This window comes from Tiliqua scincoides, chromosome 6, assembly GCF_035046505.1.
Source record: "Tiliqua scincoides isolate rTilSci1 chromosome 6, rTilSci1.hap2, whole genome shotgun sequence".
Lineage (NCBI taxonomy): Eukaryota > Metazoa > Chordata > Lepidosauria > Squamata > Scincidae > Tiliqua > Tiliqua scincoides.
In genome coordinates, this window is record NC_089826.1 from 79,682,485 (window position 1) to 79,700,180 (window position 17,696).

At 44.5% G+C, this 17,696-nt stretch overlaps 1 pseudogene; it reads left to right on the forward strand.

The window, feature by feature from the left end:
* The first annotated feature begins 14,243 nt into the window (after positions 1-14,243).
* On the forward strand, positions 14,244-14,363 carry LOC136656165 (5S ribosomal RNA; annotated as a pseudogene).
* Positions 14,364-17,696: the final 3,333 nt, after the last annotated feature.

Below are 17,696 nucleotides of genomic sequence, written 5' to 3' on the forward strand. Positions count from 1 at the left end.
TATTTGAACCCCTTCTCTCATGCTCCCACATGCATGAGAACTTGTGCACTCCCTAATCTGTAGTTGCTATTCTTGCTGTTTTCCGTCTTGCTGTTGTTGGCCTGACTGCATCATTGTCAGCTGCAACACTTTGCTTCAGCTGATGGACTGAGGCTGCAATCCTATCCACACTTTCCTGGGAGTAAGCTCCATTGACTATAATGGGATTTACTTCTGAGTAGACAGGCATAGACTCAGGCTTGGGCTCTGAGTCACCAAGGGGGCACAGCCTGATCTAGGCATTGTGTGGTCTGCCAGAGAAGGACAAGTGGATTGAGCAAATGGAGAGACCTGGCCGACCAGTCGGAGAGCATCTTTTCTTCACCTCTCTCCTCAGGTGAGATGCTGGTGCTCAGCTTGCCACCAGCATGGTAGATGCAGCATCCAAGCAGCTTGAGCATCAGTGTATTGCCACTGAATGAATGAGGGATGGAGCCAGCCAGGATTGCGGCTGCTTGCCCACTCCAGTGGCGAGGTCTGGCAAACAGACCTCGCTGCCAGGCAAAAACAACCAAGCTCAGTTGGCAAATTAAATGTTGAGTGTGCCACCCGCCACTGTACATACCAACCATCTCACCTGCCCAGGATGTGTGTAAAGCACACATGTGCACCACAAATACATGCAAAAGATGGCTTCTGTTGGTTTTTACCCTCTCTTCTTCATTATGGAAAGGGCCCAGATGCTCCAAAAATGGCAAGGCCACCATTTTTTTCCCCTCTAGCTGGTTGGCAACTCTACTGGCAACTGAGTAAAATGAAATGAACAGACGGCAAGGGTGTGCGCCAGGAAGTCTAAAGGGCTGTGACAGGGAGGGGTTTGAATAATAATCATATAGGAAGGCAGCAGGCCAAGGACACTGAGAGGGAAGCTGGCAGATGGGAAGAGAGAGAAGCAGAGAGGTTGGCAGGCAGCAGAACCTGGGGGTAAGACAAACATCGCAGCAAGGCCGGAGTCCCTCTTCTGGCTAAGCAAATTCCCAGAGAAGACCTGAACATATTTAGATCCAAGCTATGAAGAGAAACCACTCGACTGCTTGGGGGCTGGAGTCATGCTGGAACCTAGGAGAAGAATGCAATGTCGCTGAGCGTGCAAGAATTCTCTTACGTGTACAATGAACGTGCAAGCGTTCTCATATGTGGCTGCCTAGGAGATAGGGAAGGGATGGTGGAGAAAGTTAAGGTAGAGCTGCCTCGTACTGAAGCTCTGAGGTGAGGATAGTGTGGCCAAACAGGAGTAACATTATCCCTGCATCCTACCTCTAAGGCAGTGGTTACCAAACGGTGTCATGACACCTTGGGATGTCACAGAAAACTTGCTGGGCTGTCCTGGCAGGGAGACCATGCCGTGCCACTCCAAATAGCGATTGGAGGCTTGGTGTGGTGGGAAGAGCTCCAGTACACAAAAAGCATGCTCTGGGAAAAGCCCTCCCCCTGCCCTGACCACCTTACCACTGTTTGCAATGGCAGGCCATGTCTCTGAACCCGGAAGTGACCGGCAATGACGTAATAGACTGCGTTCTCAGTACATGGGGCATCATGGATCCCAACACTTTGGGACCACTGCTCTGCGGTGTTGAGTGGCCCACCACAAGGACTTAAGAGGGGGTCTGCCAAAGATCACCTGATGCCAGTGGAGGCATGCCAAATGGTGCCCTGTACCCATTGACGTGCCAGCCTCTGTTCCTTCCACTCTTCATTGCTCTAGCTCAGCACTTCTTTCCCATCACATTTTCTCTTCCTCTCTGTCCCCCCCTCTTCCTTTCCCACTCCAGGGACTAGAAGGAGGAGGAGCCACAATGGAGGCAAGTAGTACAGGGTAGAACTTAGGAACTAGCAAACGATAAGAAAATGTGCAAGGCACAGAGACTCTCAGTAAATGAAGGGACAAGGAGTTTTTAGTGCCATCAAGCAGGAAGGATTGGCTTTCCTGTCCATCACTTTTCTTAAACATTTTCAGTATGCATAATTTGCCATACCAATAAAGTGCTTTTAAACTTAAGTGACTGGTCAGAATTCCAATGGCGAGTTTGATCAGTGGCAACCCTGACATGGCACACCTGATCTGATACAATGCCACAGCCATAGGGATTCCTGGCCAGAAACTATTGACTTATAGCAGTGGTTCCCAAACTTTTTCAACCGACTGCTCCCTTGATCTACTGGGCCATTGGTCACAGCTCCCCTTCAGGGCTACAATCCTATACATTGTATATGGTGTTGGGTTTTTTTTCCAAGTGGATGCCACAGCTCCCCTGGCTGGTTTCAGCAGCTCCCCAGAGAGCCACAGCTCACACTTTGGGAACCACTGGGTCAGTGCATTATTATTTTTATATCTGCATGAGTTTTACCAGATTCCCAGTCCAAATCACTTAGAGAATTATGCCCACTTTAAGCTAATTAGTTTCCCCAACAATGGTCCTATTTCTGCCCTTCAGCACTGCTAGGTAGCTCACATGTTCAACCTACAGAAGTTCTCCTTCCTCCCCTCCCCTCTCCTGCCAGCAGCTCCTCCCACCACTACAGCAGCACCTTGGTCCTCAGCAGGTCTTGGGCATAGCAGCCAAACACCAATCTCAGTGTCTCCTAAGTTAATTCACCCATCAGTCCAACATTCCTCCTTCTACTACCCAGAAACCCTTCCTGCATCAGGTGCTCTTTATATCCCTAGAGACCTCATTGCCTCTAGTGGCTGCAGCTGTGCAGCACACCCTCTGCTGAAATCCCAGGTTTAACCCTTAAAGGGGCCATTGCTGACACCACATCCTATCTCCTCGAGGGATCTTGTGCATTTCCATTTCAGCCTGTAGCATTCAAAGAGTTAAATTCCTTTTCTGGCCATGAGATTCCAAATCTGGCCCAGTGCATGTTCAGTGTTAGAAGTGAAGTTTATTCCTGGCATGTGATGTTTGTCAGATCTCTATGTGTTCACCTTTATTCTGCTTTTTTAAAAAGTCATTAAAAAGAACATATGTATTTGCACCGCATACTTGCAGTTAGGAAGTAACATTTGAGATTGGATTATCATGATCTATGTGCTTGTGATCCCCTAAGGGTGTGATTATCTCATGATAACCTCACCCCCTTGAAGTTCCTTATGTTGTTAATATGAAAAAGGTTTGTTTTTGGAAAGAACATATATTTTCTGGTGGGATGGCATTAAGTTGTCAGATCAAAAATGCTGAACAGCAGTTGAAATGAACAGAAAGATTCGGGCAGATTAGTTTAACCCATGGGGACGGTTCACCTGAGAAACCGCAGTGCTCCAAACCCACTGAACACTGAGCAACGTCTTACATCTGCTCGGAAATCAAGAGAAATTACAATTACAGTCCCCTGGAAAATAATTTCATGTTCCCATATTGTACTGATAAAGCTTAAGATTATACATCATGGACGGTGGGGTAGGGCTTTGGCTTTGATATTGCCTAAGCTTTCTGCTTGTTACTCAAGCCTTTCTTCAAGCCCGCATCAGCAAAGAACTTTGTACCTAGAGCTGAAATGAATTTGCTCTGAGAAGTTCCCTTTTGTGGATTTTGAAGCCTAATATTCTCCAGATATTACCAAGGTGCTCAAATATGCACTGACTATTCTCTAAGTATGGTGATATTTACATTTGACACCCAGGCTGTAATCCAACCCAGAGTTAAGCATGCAGAAATTCCTTCGTTTCAGTGAGTTTAAGTATCCAGCTCTGGGCTGGATTTCATCCCAGGGTCAAACAGTACACTCTTTTGCATGTCTACTCTTCTGTAAATTACATTGAATTCAATGGGAGATCATCCTGGTAAAGAAAGATAGATAGAAAGAAAGATAGAACCTTCTTTCAATTGTAAAAATCCCTACGGGGATTTAATCAGCCTGCCTATGTAAACCGCCTTGAATAAAGTCTTGAATAAAGACCAAGAAAGGCGGTATATAAATACTTGTATTATTATTATCATCATCATCATCATCATCATCATCATCATCATCATCATCCTGGTAATGAGGGATGGCAACTTGTAGCCATACCTTAAAAAAAGTTCTAGAAGGAAATAGTTTTATTTATTTATTTATTTATTTATTTATTTATAATAACAACAAGAGATAAGAACCTCAAAAATTTTATCTCCCTATATTTACATATGCTTGCAAACTGCAGAAGCTCAGCTCCTTGCAGGGCAATTCGCAGCTACCTTACAAACTGCAGTTCTTTGCAGGGTAATTAGCAACTATAGTATCTGATTTTTGAATAGCCTCAGGGCTTGAGGCAATTAGTTATTTGATCTTTCCATCACCCCTCCGTGACCCACCAAAAATCAGGTCGTGACCACAGTTTGGGAACCACAAGAATAGATGAATATCCCAGCAGGCAACACAACACATTATAAGAAACACATCCTGCCCCCATAATGCATCCTGATGTCATTGTACATTTCCTCAACAAAACTGGCTACCTTCGGTGGGGGCAGAGAAACGTTCAGCATGATGATGTCAGTATACTGGTTAAATTGTGCTACAAATTTGGAAGGGAAAAAGAACTTGACCCCATTGCTGTTTTGGTTGACAGCCATGTGTTTCTTCTAATGTGTTGCTGCAAGCAGATCCATGTGTAGGACAACCTTCTGAATGCTTACTCGGAAATCGGTCCCACTGGGTCTTGGCTGGACCCACATGTGACATTCACTGTTCAGAACTGCATCCTCCTGGCAATCATCATCATCATAACTAGGTATTTATATTCCGGCTTTCTGGTCATCAGATTTCTCCTCTGACTTTATTCAAGGCGGTTTACATAGGCAGGCGTTTCTAAATCCCTCAAGGGGATTTTTACAATCATAGAAGGTTCTCTCTTTCAAGAACCACACCACATTTCAGATGGATCTTTCTGGTCTGGTCTCACTTCTGGCCTCCAAGCAGCTCCTTCATCTCTCACATGGAGGGCAGCCAAGATGCTTCTTCGCTCACACCATAGAGCAGATGGAATAACTCAGCTTGGCTTGTCAAGCTGCTTCAAGGTCTCGCCATTCAGGGGAGCTGTCGGTGGCCTCGAACTGGTGACCTTCCGATGTTATCTTCAGGCTAATGGAGGCTCTAACCTCTAGACCAGACCTCCTGCCATCATCTCATCATCATCTCATGATGTACTTTTCTCTGTAATGAGAGGCAGTGGAAAAAGCAAACACTTGTGAATGTTCTGCTGTTGAACTGAAGCTCATAGGATTAGAGGATACATTGAGCAGAGACTGCAATTAATTCTGCCTCTTGCCTGGAGTCTTGTTGTGCACACAATTCAGACACTTTGAGCTGTACTGCCCCTCTGCCCTATATTATTGATTGTATCTTCTCCTCACTTCATTTGCAATGCTATGGGGGGGGGGGGGGGAGAAAAGAAGAGGAAGGTTGTGGTACAGTCCATCCTTTCTCCTCAGAACACAGCCAAAGAAAAACACATCTTCAATCAGAAGAAGATTCTGCATTCCTATTTGAGGTGTCTCTGTTGTCTGTGGATTTGAAATCACTATATATTCATTAAAGTGGAAATGCTGACAGCCTTTTGTTTTGTTTTCTCACAAGGCTATTGCATTTTTTCCAGCTACACAAGAAGAAATCAAGCTGCTAATAGGTCAAAATATTCTGATCCTTTTCTCAAACGGAGCCTTTAGATTGTAACTCCTTGGGGTTGGCAGCCTGCCCTCTCATCCTGTGTAAAGCACTATGTACACTGCTATATAAGGCCCTAAATAAACCAATAAATTATAAGTTCTGTGAAACAGATTGGTCTATATGTGACTTGTAACCTGTGAATCCCTTAGGTCAATGCTGACTCTTCCGTCTACTTAGAATCCCAATTAATCTTAATTCTGAACATAAAATAAAAAAAAGAATTGCACAATAAAACAGCAATAGCAACAAAAGCCAGAAGAAAACAGAGAAGATCACATTCATTTACAAAGAGGAGGAAAAATTTTTTTAAAAGTATTTACAAGCAACTAAACAGCTGCCTTGGTGGGTATCTCTGGGAAGCTGCCTTAGTGGGTATCCCTGGGAAGCTGTCTTGGTGGGTATCCCTGGGAAGCTGCCTTGGTGGATATCCCTGGGAAGTTGATTCCAAGACTTCTGTTACCACCACCACCATCATTACTACTACCACCAGGCAGATTCCACAAGATTTCATTGTATTTGGAGAAGGCACCCAGAGCAGTACCTCCCTGGAAGATCTTAAAGAACAAGGAGGATCACATGGGAGAGGATATCCCTTAAGATGTGCCAAACTATCTGTTTAGGGCCATAGAGGTAGCAACCAACAACTTAGCAAAGAGGCAATCAATGCAGCCATCAGCCCCGTCAGGACCCAATCGTATCCAACTTTCCAATGCCGATGTAGAGGTGCCAACAGGGCGTGCACTGGATCCTGTGGTGGTGCTGGGCAATTACAGGGGCCTCCTCAAAGTAAAGGAAATTTTGTTCCCTTACCTTGGGGCTCCATTGCAGCTGCATCAGCGCTGGAAAGTTGGATAGGATTTGACTTTCAATCCATGAATTGCTATGTAGGAGAGGACCACACAGAGTGCATTACAATACCTGATTTTGAACTCTAGCCAGACCATACCCATATTTTGAGTTTCTAGGTGTGTAGCGTGCCCCTGAAACAAGTAGAGTTCGAAACAAGCAATTTTTTCCCATGAAAACATAGTGGTTACTTGAGGAAGATATATTGGATTCACATTTTAAGTAATCATTTGGCATTGTATTGATGTTGCCCGTCACTTGGTGTACCCCCCATGAAGATTAATTCTGTTTATTAACAACATGTTTCTCCAAGGCAGTGGTGTAGCTATAGAGGCCCCTCCCCTTCCCCTTTGGAGCCATTCCGGAGGCAAACGCCTCTGTTTTGTTCCCCCAACTCGGAATGACTCCGAAAGGAGAGGGCTGCTTGCACGCCGTGGTGAGGCTCCCTGCACAACTTAGTGCTTTGCACCCCCTATTGCTATGCCATGACTCCAAGGTTTATATAAAAGTGTTTGAAGAAAGAAAGAAAAATATAGCCACATAATTGACAACATAATAAATATACTTGTAGACATAAGAGCAAACGGCACTTGAGGATGTGGGCCAGCATTTTCATGGCCAGCTGGTGAAGGATTCCCTAGGTGAAATGGAGCTGCCAAGACGGTTCTTACATTGAAGGAAGGTGTGAGACAGGATTCAAAGCTGGTCCACTCCTCGCTTTCGCTGGAACAAAATTGGCAGCTAAGCAGGAGTTTGAGCAGCCCTCCGGGCATTCCCTTCATTACCAGTTTAAGCCATTCGTTTGTTTGTCTATGTGCCTGGAAAACAGACAAGTGCACATGAAACAAGATAGCCTGGCAGAGAAGAATTCTGTGATCTGAATATCATTGGGGGAAGTAACATGGAACACTTGCAGTCGAAACTAAGATAAACATTGCAATTCCAGGCACACTTTCCAGGGAGCTAGTCTCACTAAACTCAATCGGACCTACTTCGTAGTAAGCATGCATAGGCTTAAGCTGTAACTTAATAGAATGTTCATCTCTTGAAAAGGACACAAATCTCAGCCAGTGCAGAAACAGGAAGGAATTCCAGGAAATGATTACATCAGGGTACGTATACATTATACCCTAAATAATTCTATATGTAAGTCAGTGGTTCCCAAACTCTGAGCCGTAGCTCCTCAGGGAGCAGCAGAAACCAGTCAGGGAAGCCACATAATCCTTGTGAAAAGCCCATCAGCCTTTAAACTGTACTGTTTAGCAGTGGTTCCCAAACTCCTGCAGGGTAGTTGGGAACCAGGTAAGTCTTGGCGGGAGATGGGGAGGGGGACATGATTGAGACATACAAAATTATGCAGGGGATGGACAGAGTGGATAGGGAGATGCTCTTTACACTCTCACATAATACCAGAACCAGGGGACATCCACTAAAATTGAGTGTTGGGCGGGTTAGGACAGACAAAAGAAAATATTTCTTTACTCAGCGTGTGGTCGGTCTGTGGAACTCCTTGCCACAGGATGTGGTGATGACGTCTAACCTAGACGCCTTTAAAAGGGGATTGGACAAGTTTCTGGAGGAAAAATCCATTACGGGGTACAAGCCATGATGTGTATGTGCAACCTCCTGATTTTAGAAATGGGTTATGTCAGAATGCCAGATGCAAGGGAGGGCACCAGGATGAGGTCTCTTGTTATCTGGTGTGCTCCCTGGGGCATTTGGTGGGCCACTGTGAGATACAGGAAGCTGGACTAGATGGGCCTATGGCCTGATCCAGTGGGGCTGTTCTTAGGTTCTTAACTACAATTCCCAGGAGGCCTTGCAGGTCTCTTGTTATCTGGTGTGCTCCCTGGGGCATTTGGTGGGCCGCTGTGAGATACAGGAAGCTGGACTAGATGGGCCTATGGCCTGATCCAGTGGGGCTGTTCTTATGTTCTTAAACTACAATTCCCAGGAGGCCTTGCAGGTCTCTTGTTATCTGGTGTGCTCCCCTGGGGCATTTGGTGGGCTGCTCTGAGATACAGGAAGCTGGACTAGATGGGCCTATGGCCTGATCCAGTGGGGCAGTTCTTATGTTCTTATGTTCTTATGGACAAGGGGGGCAGCAATGGTGCCCACAGCAACAGCAGTGCTTCCAAGAGCAAGGGGCTTTTAAACGTAACTGGAGGCAGTGCCGGCCTTCTACAGGGTGGGAGGGGGGAGGAACTCATAGCCCCCTCTGCATGCCTCTGTGCTGCTGTTAACAGTGCTTCTGTCTGATCAAACCACTTCTGGTTTTTGTGCAAAAACTGGAAGTGGCTTCTAATAGGAAATAAATGCTCTTTACAGCAGTATGGAGGCCTGCAGAGGAGGTTGTGAGCCCCTCAGCCCTTTCAGAAGGCCAGCACTGCCTTCCAGGTAAGTTTAAAAATCCCTTGCTCCCAGTGCCTGTGTGAACCACTGTTATAAGTCAATAGTTTCTGACCAGGAATCTTTATGGCCATGGCATCATATCAAATCAGGTGTGCCATGTCAGGGTTACCACTTCTAAGCCTGGCAAAGGATGGACAGCACAACCACTCATCATGAGTAGGAAATCAAAAGGCTGACTGTGACCAAGTATAATCATGGGTATCTTGTCATAATGTATTAATTAATGCATTTATTAAATATGGATCTGGAAACTAATTGCAAAGGGTAGCTGTAGCAAAACCAACAGGAAGCTGCACACTAAAGACTGATACATTTATTATGACATAAGGATTCATAGAGGAGAGTTTGTTTCACCAGATGTATGAAGTGTTATTTGCCATTGGCAGGCCCAGCCTTACCCAGATGTAGAGGAAAAAAATGTATATAGTGGGGCCAAATGGCCCTGAAATGACCCTTAAAGCCTATGATAAATCTATGCAAAACTTAATGCATACGCGATAAGCACTGTGACCATTGGCAAGAGCAGTAATTGATGATTAGCCCATAACCCTAGTTTTGCTGTGTTAATAAATAACTATTAAAGGCATAGAAAACTATTGTCTTGTTTCAGGTCCTAAATAAATAGAATCAAACCATGATAAGTTCTAATTCAACTGTTATATGTTGGAGTCTTCCTTTAAAATTCCTATGTCAAAGAATGGGAACTTTGAGGCAAGCATCCAAATATCCTGAGAGAATGAAATAGTCTTCCATTGGTTTCTGCATGTTGCCATCTCTGATTTAGAGGAGGGCAGAAACACCAAAGACATTTAAATTGTCTTATAACCCCAAACCTCAGAAACCTCAGAAAGTAGATGAACAAGGAAAATGGTTTACTAGGCTTTTTGGAAGAAAAAATAAAAATAAAAAAGGTTTCAATGAACAAATATATACATGAGAAAACAACATAAAAGAAGATTTTTTTTTTTAAGCAGTATATATGGGTTAAGAAAAACAGGGATGAATAAATTCATGCTAGCATAAATTCATGAATAAGCTGATGAATAAATTGATGAATAAATTGATGCGAATGGGCAGCACAATCTTATTCAGTGCTGCCAGTGCTGTTGAAATGGCCACAGCTGTATCCTGCGGGGCCCAGGAGACAGCCAGAGGTCTCTTCAGGGTAAGGGAACATGAGTTTCCCCTTACTCTGTGTCACCTTACCAGGCAACCTCTATGGGGCTACTCAGATCTGCACCAGCTCTTTAGCTGGTGTGGATTCAAGTAGCCCTTGTAAGACTTGCAGGTGGGGGGAGGAATAGAATGTGGCTGGTTCCTAGGCCTGAATCGCTCTCTGGCTTACACTGGGGTCACATTTACAGCCCAATCCTATGCCTGGGCTGTAAATGCCTAGGATTGGGCTGTAAATGTGACCCCAATGTAAGCAGGCTCTAAAGTCAAGCAATATATTTGTACGTAATTCAGTTTTCAATGCTGCTTCTGGTCCAACTACAGTAATCTTCTCTATGGCACCTCTGTGTCCTGCTTCTCTAATTTCCTAAAGAGCTCATATATTCTGGTTCAGCCAAAATTTATAGAGAAAAAACAGTGATTCTTCCTCCCAGATTGCACCCAATCAGATGGCCAGTACAGTGGTGTCACTAGGGTTTGCGGCACCCGGTGCGGGATGCCAGCGCATCATCCCCCAGGCAGTGGGCGGGGCAACACCCCAGGTGGTGGGCGTGGTGATGTACCATCACTCTGCTTCCACTGGTTTTTGGGCTGTATCTTTTGATAGAACAAAGATAGAACATATTCTGCATGAAATTACACATTGATTGATATATAACATGATGGTATTATTCCTCCAAACTGTGATTTTAGTGATTTTGGTCACTAGCGGTGTCACACACACACACACCCACACCCACACACACTCACGCACCAGGGTGTCAACTTACTAACACCTTATTGCAGCAGTTCTCAAACTTTTAGTACTGGGACCCACTTTTTAGAATGACAATCTTTCCAAGACCCACCAAAAGTGATGTCATGGTGGAAGTGACATCATCAGGAAAATTAAAATAAATAAGAATAAATAATTAAAGTAAAACAAATAAATAAGCAGAAGCCAGCCCTGTTCCACCAAGTGAATTTCCTCTGTAGCCTGCCTGCAATAACATCCCCCCCCCTTCCAAAATCAGTAAGGTTTTCAGTCTCACCCAGTGCCCAGATCAATTTAAGAACTTCTCTTTAAAGCAGATCACTGTCAGGATCCACCTAGCTTTGCAAGTCTCAAAAAAGTTCACCTGATCAGCTGAAGCCTCCATTTTGATCCTTTTTAGAGGGGGGGCCCTGCCTTCTGGAGCATTTTTTGAGCTCCAATTCCATCAGATCAGGACCATTCTGGTGGCTTCACATTCCCCTTTGCCTGGCCTGACCACCAGCCAAGGCACGTTTGCTTACTTGCAAGTAAACACGGCTGTGAGGCTTAGTTTCGCTTTCCATAGGACTCAATACATTTGTCTGCTTGGAGGGAGGGACTTCCTTCTCAGGTGTTTTTGGGGGCTGCATTCATTGGATCAGGACCATTCTGGTATCACTGGATTCCTTTCAGCCTGCCCTTTCTGAAGGACTAAGGCAAGTTCACCTACTCGTGTGTAAGTGTGCGATACGGTTCAGTTTCACTTTCCATAGGGCTCCATGCATTTTTTGTTCACTGGTTTTTTGGCCATAACTTTTGTTAGAAAGGAGATATTTCACTCCGGTTTTTTGCATTGCATTCTGCTCGAAATTTCACATCCAACGGTCTATAACACAATGGGGTTACTCCTGACCACCGCAATTTTAGCGTGTCACACCCCAAATAAGCGTCACCTCCCCTGTGCATGTCATCCGGTGCGGTCTGCACCCCCCACACCTCCCTAGTGATGCCACTGGGCCAGTATAAGAACATAGAACCCCACTGGATCAGGCCAAAGGCCCATTTAGTCCAACTTCTTGCATCTCACAGTGGCTTACCAGATGCCTCAGGGAGCACACAAGCAACAAGAGACCTGCATCCTGGTGCCCTCACTTGCATCTGGCATTCTGAGGTAGCCTACTTCTAAAATCAGGTGGTTGCAAAAACCCATCACGGCTTGTAACCTGTGATGGATATTTCCTCCAGAAATTTGTCCAATCCCCTTTTAAAGGCATCCAGGCTAGTTGCCATCACCACATCCTGTGGCAAGGAGTTCCACAGACTGATTGCAAGCTGGGTAAAGATATATGTTCTTACATTTTCCCCCCTCAGGCAACCATTTTACAACACAATACAGAACACAAATACAAAAAGAAGAAAACTGGGACTTTCCTTCATACCTTTATACTTTCCTTCATACAAGAGGGCTGCACAACCCTAATCATGCACAGACAGCATAGACTGACTCTCAGTCCTTAGTAGCTAGTATCATAGTAGCTAGTAGTAGTAGTATCATAGTAGCTAACTATTTATGATCAGGTGGCCAAACCATGACTTGTGAGCCACATGTAGTTCTTTGACATATAATGTGCAGCTCGTATGTTGGGTGAGCCCTTTTGTGTATTACAATTAATATAAAAGATCAACAAGAATTTTTCAAGCTTTATGGTTATTTACCAGGTAGAAACTGAGAATCCACTGGGTTAAAACCTAAATTTAATGTTCATGGTGAGTAAATATATTTAAATGCTTCTTAAATATTGTGGTTCTCAAACATCTGAAGTTTATCGTATGTGGCTCTTACATTGAGCAAGTTTGGCCACCCCGATATATGATTACATCTTAGCATATAGCGAAATGTTCCTCCAAGAAGCTTTAGTATGAAATGCAAATGATTCTTAAGAGGTCAAGAACACACAGACAATTGAAAGACCGTAATAAAGATTGTAATAAAAGCCAGTGCATGTGCTATAGGCTGCTTGAGGTGGGAGAGATCCCAGAATGTGGCAAGGCAAGCTTACAGAATTGCACAATTTTCTCCAATACTTGAGAACACCCTAAAGCTTGCCCACTGGTTTCTGGAGCCTTCAACATCAGTTTGCTTTGCTCTGAGCTAAGGCCAGGATGGACACAAACAGACAACACGTGAAAGCAATATTACGAAGGGTCAAATCAATATTATGAGAGTGTTAAGAACTCTTGGGGAATTTCTCATGCTGAGAATTGTCTGCCCATCACTACTTGTCAGGTCTTGCTCTTGCCCAATGATGAGGTAAATCTTCTTAGCCCCATTCCCTGCTGGCTTTCTTCGATTTCTGAATGGGTGTGTTGTTAAGATTCTCCTTACCACTGTGAAGAAAATGTGGTCAACTGACTCATGAAGCCAATGGATGGTTACACATTGTGGTGAATTACTGCCTGGCAAATAGAAAGGAAGGATGTGAGAATGTGCTGGATGAACTCTGTGCCCAAACAGGAATTTATAAAGCAATCCCCTTCTTCTGTTGTCTGTATCACAGGATAGACCAGGATTAGTAGTAACTAAAGCTGGATGTGCTGACATCCAGTAGTGGCGACAGCTCAGCTGAAGAATAATTAACACTGAAAATGTATGAATGCCTTATTGGTAGATATGGCCTACATGCTTTGTGACTCACCACACCAAACACAGCCAGCTAACAGGGCCATCTTTAAGCGAACTGGACCAATTGGGCCCCATGCCTAAGGGAGCCCCACACTAGCCTAATCTACTTTTTGAATTTTTTTTTCTAAATCAAAAATAAAAGCAATATTTTTACTACATCATTGCACAACCACTAAAACAAGAGGTTTTTGTCACTGTTTCCTTTTTAAAGATAATCTGCACATTTCGTTTGTTTACTTGTAGACTTACATGTATGCAATTTTATATAAAAATGTGCTTACATCAGTGGTTCCCACTGATCCCAACTCCTATGGAGGAGTTGGGAACCACTTAAGTCTTTGCGGGGGAGCGTCCATCGCAGCAACACAATCCCCAGAATTGCGCTGCTGCCAGGGGCAGGAGGGGGAGTTAGTTATCTATAGCCTGCATTGTCCTCTGAAGCAGTGGTTCTCACACATTTAGCACCGGGACCCACTTTTTAGAATGAGAATCTGTCAGGACCCACTGGAAGTGATGTCATGGCTGGAAGTGACACCATCAAGCAGGTAAATTTTTAACAATCCTAGGCTGCAATTCCATACTTACCCAGGAGTAAGTCCCATTTACTATCATAGTTAAAAAAATGTACTGAGTAGCCTGTTAAAAGTACACTGTAACATTTCCCCAAATGCAGTCACATACCATGGTAGCATCAAGTCTAATATATTAAAAATAAACAGCAACTGTTACCCTGCACATGCCTGATCTCAACTGATCTTGGAAGCTAAGCAAGGTCAGGCCTGGTTAGTACTTGGATGGGAGACCTCCTGGGAATACCTGGTGCTGTAAGCTTATACCATAGTCTTTCAAGACTGAAGGTTGCCAACCAACCAAAATTGGCTCGTGACCAACCTATGGAATCCTGACCCACAGTTTGAGAAACACTGCTCTGAGGGATGTGGGGTGCTGCAGATGTTTCTGCAGGGCTTCCCAAGCCTCCGATTAAATAAAAATAGTAATTGGAAACCAGTTCCGTTTCACAATCAAAAACCAGAAGTGGTTTCCAATTGCTATTATTAGTTTATTTGAGGCTTGGGAGCCCTGTGGTGGTGTCTGCAGGGCTTCCCACACACACACACACACACACACACCCCGCGGAGGCTGGTGCTGGTAAGTAAGCCCCCTTCTGTCCCCAGCAGTAGAACAACCCTGGGGATCATATCACTGCCATCCCCTGCCCTGCCCCTTAAAGGGCCCGGGCCGAGTGTTTCCCTGACTGATTTGGGAACCACTGGTTTTGATGCCCATGTGGGGCCTCCATGTTTGGAAGGCGGTATAAGATACAGCCGTAGAGTCTGCCACTGTCTCCATCACCCCTCCTGGGCCCTATCCTCCCCTCTCCCCTCCCTCCCTCCACCCAGTTCCATCCTCCCCCTGCCCTCTCCTGTCCCTGAAAAGCCACTCTTCTGGTTGGTGGCAAAATGCACCCTCAGTGCGTCTTACCTGTGCTGAGTCCCGGTGCTGACTTGTGCAGGTCTCAGTACCGGCACTTCATATTGAGCACCAGCAGTAAAGTACCTTACGGCACATTTTACGTCACCCAGCACCAGCAATGTGAGCACACCGCTGGCGCTGGGCTCCATAGGATTGGTCCCCTAGAGATCCCTTACCCCAAAAGGTATATTCTTTTAAAGAAAATACCTAATTTGATGCAGTTCTAAGTTTAAATTGAGAAATGGTGCTTGAAGGCTGGCTTTCTATGGATCTTCACTCAAAACCATACGTAAAAAGCAGCTGCTTGCCTCCACTGACAGTTGAGTCCTTCTTGGCTTTCCCATCGCCATACAGGAAATCTGCGGAGAGAACAGAAATAGAAAGCAGATCTGAACATCCACTCAACTTCTCTACCCCTAGTCCTTCTCAGTGACTCATTTGCCAAACCATAATAGTTTCAGGTTGGCTACGTTCACTTAAATTATAGCCTGAATTTTATAGTGAATCATTTTGGATTTTCAAGCTTGTTATTATACAGATTGTCAAGCTATTCTTTTGACTTTTTGAAATACTACCAGTTTTGCTTGCATTATGCCCTGGACTCTGGTGAGGGAAACAGATGTACATGAGGTTGATTTCAAAGGCAACGCATGACATCACTGATTTGCTATAACATCATTATATGTGTCTTTGCCTACACATCCTGATAGCAGGAGGCATTTCAAAATTAATTCCAGACTTTAAAGAGAGAGAGAGAGAGAGAGAGAGAGAGAGAGAGAGAGAGAGAGAGAGAGATCATTCACAAAATTCAACCATAATAAGAGCTGAAGAATGGGTGCCTTTGGATGTTCAATTACAATGGGAAAAGAGAAAGGGTTTGCAGCCCATGCATCTTCTGTTGGCTCTTATGCAAAAGAAGAGAGATTCTTGTAACTTTCACAGCATAGCATATATGCAATTTTAAAAATTGTGAGCCCTTTAGGGACAGGGAGACATGGGCAGCCCAGTCCTATGCTTCCTAGTGCTGCGTGTCTCAGCGGTGCCAAAATGGCAGTCACTATATCCTGCAGGGCCTGGAAAGCTGCCAGAGGTCTCCTCTATGGAAGGGAACATTCATTCCCCAACTCAGTAAAGTTCCAGCCTCTGCAATGGGGCTTCTTAAGTGTGCGCACTGGCACAGACTTGAGAAGCCCTACGTCAAGCTTCTGAGTCCCACACAGGACATAGGATATGGCAGAGAAAGCTTCTGCTGGTCCCACACCCTCCTGGGCCAGTCCCACCTCCATTCCACTATCCCCCCAGGAACCCTCCATCCACCCTCCCACCACCCTCCCCATGCAACTATGTCACCCAGTGTTCATCTTTCTGCCAGCGGCGGCCAGGGCCTCTTTGACAGTGCTGACAGGACAGTGCAGGCCTCTCTGCTTTCTCCATAGATGCAGTGAATGTGACTTATGGTATATTTGAATCAGCCAGCACCAGTGGTGCAAGAGCACCAACGACACTGAGGCCCATAGGATTGGGCTTTTATTTATTTTTCTCTGTAAACCGCTTTGTGAACATTTTTTTTTTTTTTTGCTGAAAAGTGGTATATTAATATTAATATTGTTACTTACAGTAGGTCAGTATTATGCCCATTGTCAGTGAAGCCCTTGGAGCAGTGCCTACAAGCCTGAAGAAACACCTCTACATTCCTGGCCTTGGGCAAATTAGAGCAGCTTAGCTCCAGAAATTAACGTTTTTTGGAACAGCAAGAATTCTAGGAAGATCTCTGATTCCCAGGATATTGGCTAGATCCCAAATTGAGAACTATAACCAGTCTAGGTTATAACTATAACCAGGCTATAACATGTAGACTATAACCAGGATAGGCTGTGATGAAGTATACTACTTCTACTACTACTACTACTACTACTACTACTACTACTACTACTACTACTAGAGAAATCCTGAGAAATTTCATTTCTCTTAAAGAAGCCCGTTTGGCTTTCCTTGAAACTGGTCAGATGTTTCTCCTTGGACCTGAAAATGTGCTTCGAATGTCACTTAATTCTCCCATGTATAGACTATGCCTCTTGGCAAGGGGGGTTATATACATGACTTGGCATGAGATGGAGGAGCGGCAATAGAGGATGTGTGGCTCATGGATGCCTCTTCTATTGCCACTTTGGGTGAACAACAGAAGCTGTCCAGCAATCATATTTAATACACATGACTCATAACCCAACAGGCATCATTCTGCCTAACCGTGTGTTGGACTGTGGCCAAGAACTAGTAGGAGATTAACGACAGGTTCAGTAGCATTCTATCCCAATCCAGAAGGTTTTAATATGACCCAAGGCATTTCTCTCCAGTAAATGTTACTAATGAGCATTGCTCGTTACTTACTTAATGAATGAATATTGCTGATGGAATTCAGAGCTGCTCTTACTAGATTGCTATGATAGGTGTTATCATATCCAGCACTACAGATCAGGGAGTATTAAATGTAAAGACACAGAAGCGGAACTGTTTTTGAATTTTAATATATGATGCACTGTTTCAAATGCTTTTGCACACTGGGGACTTTACAGAGTCTTTGGCAGGGAGAAATGCAATATTTGAAGTCAAGGATTATTTTAAGAGTTTCAAAATGCTCAAATCTGAAATGTTTTGTGGATGACATTATCACCTATAGTACGTGAAATTTTT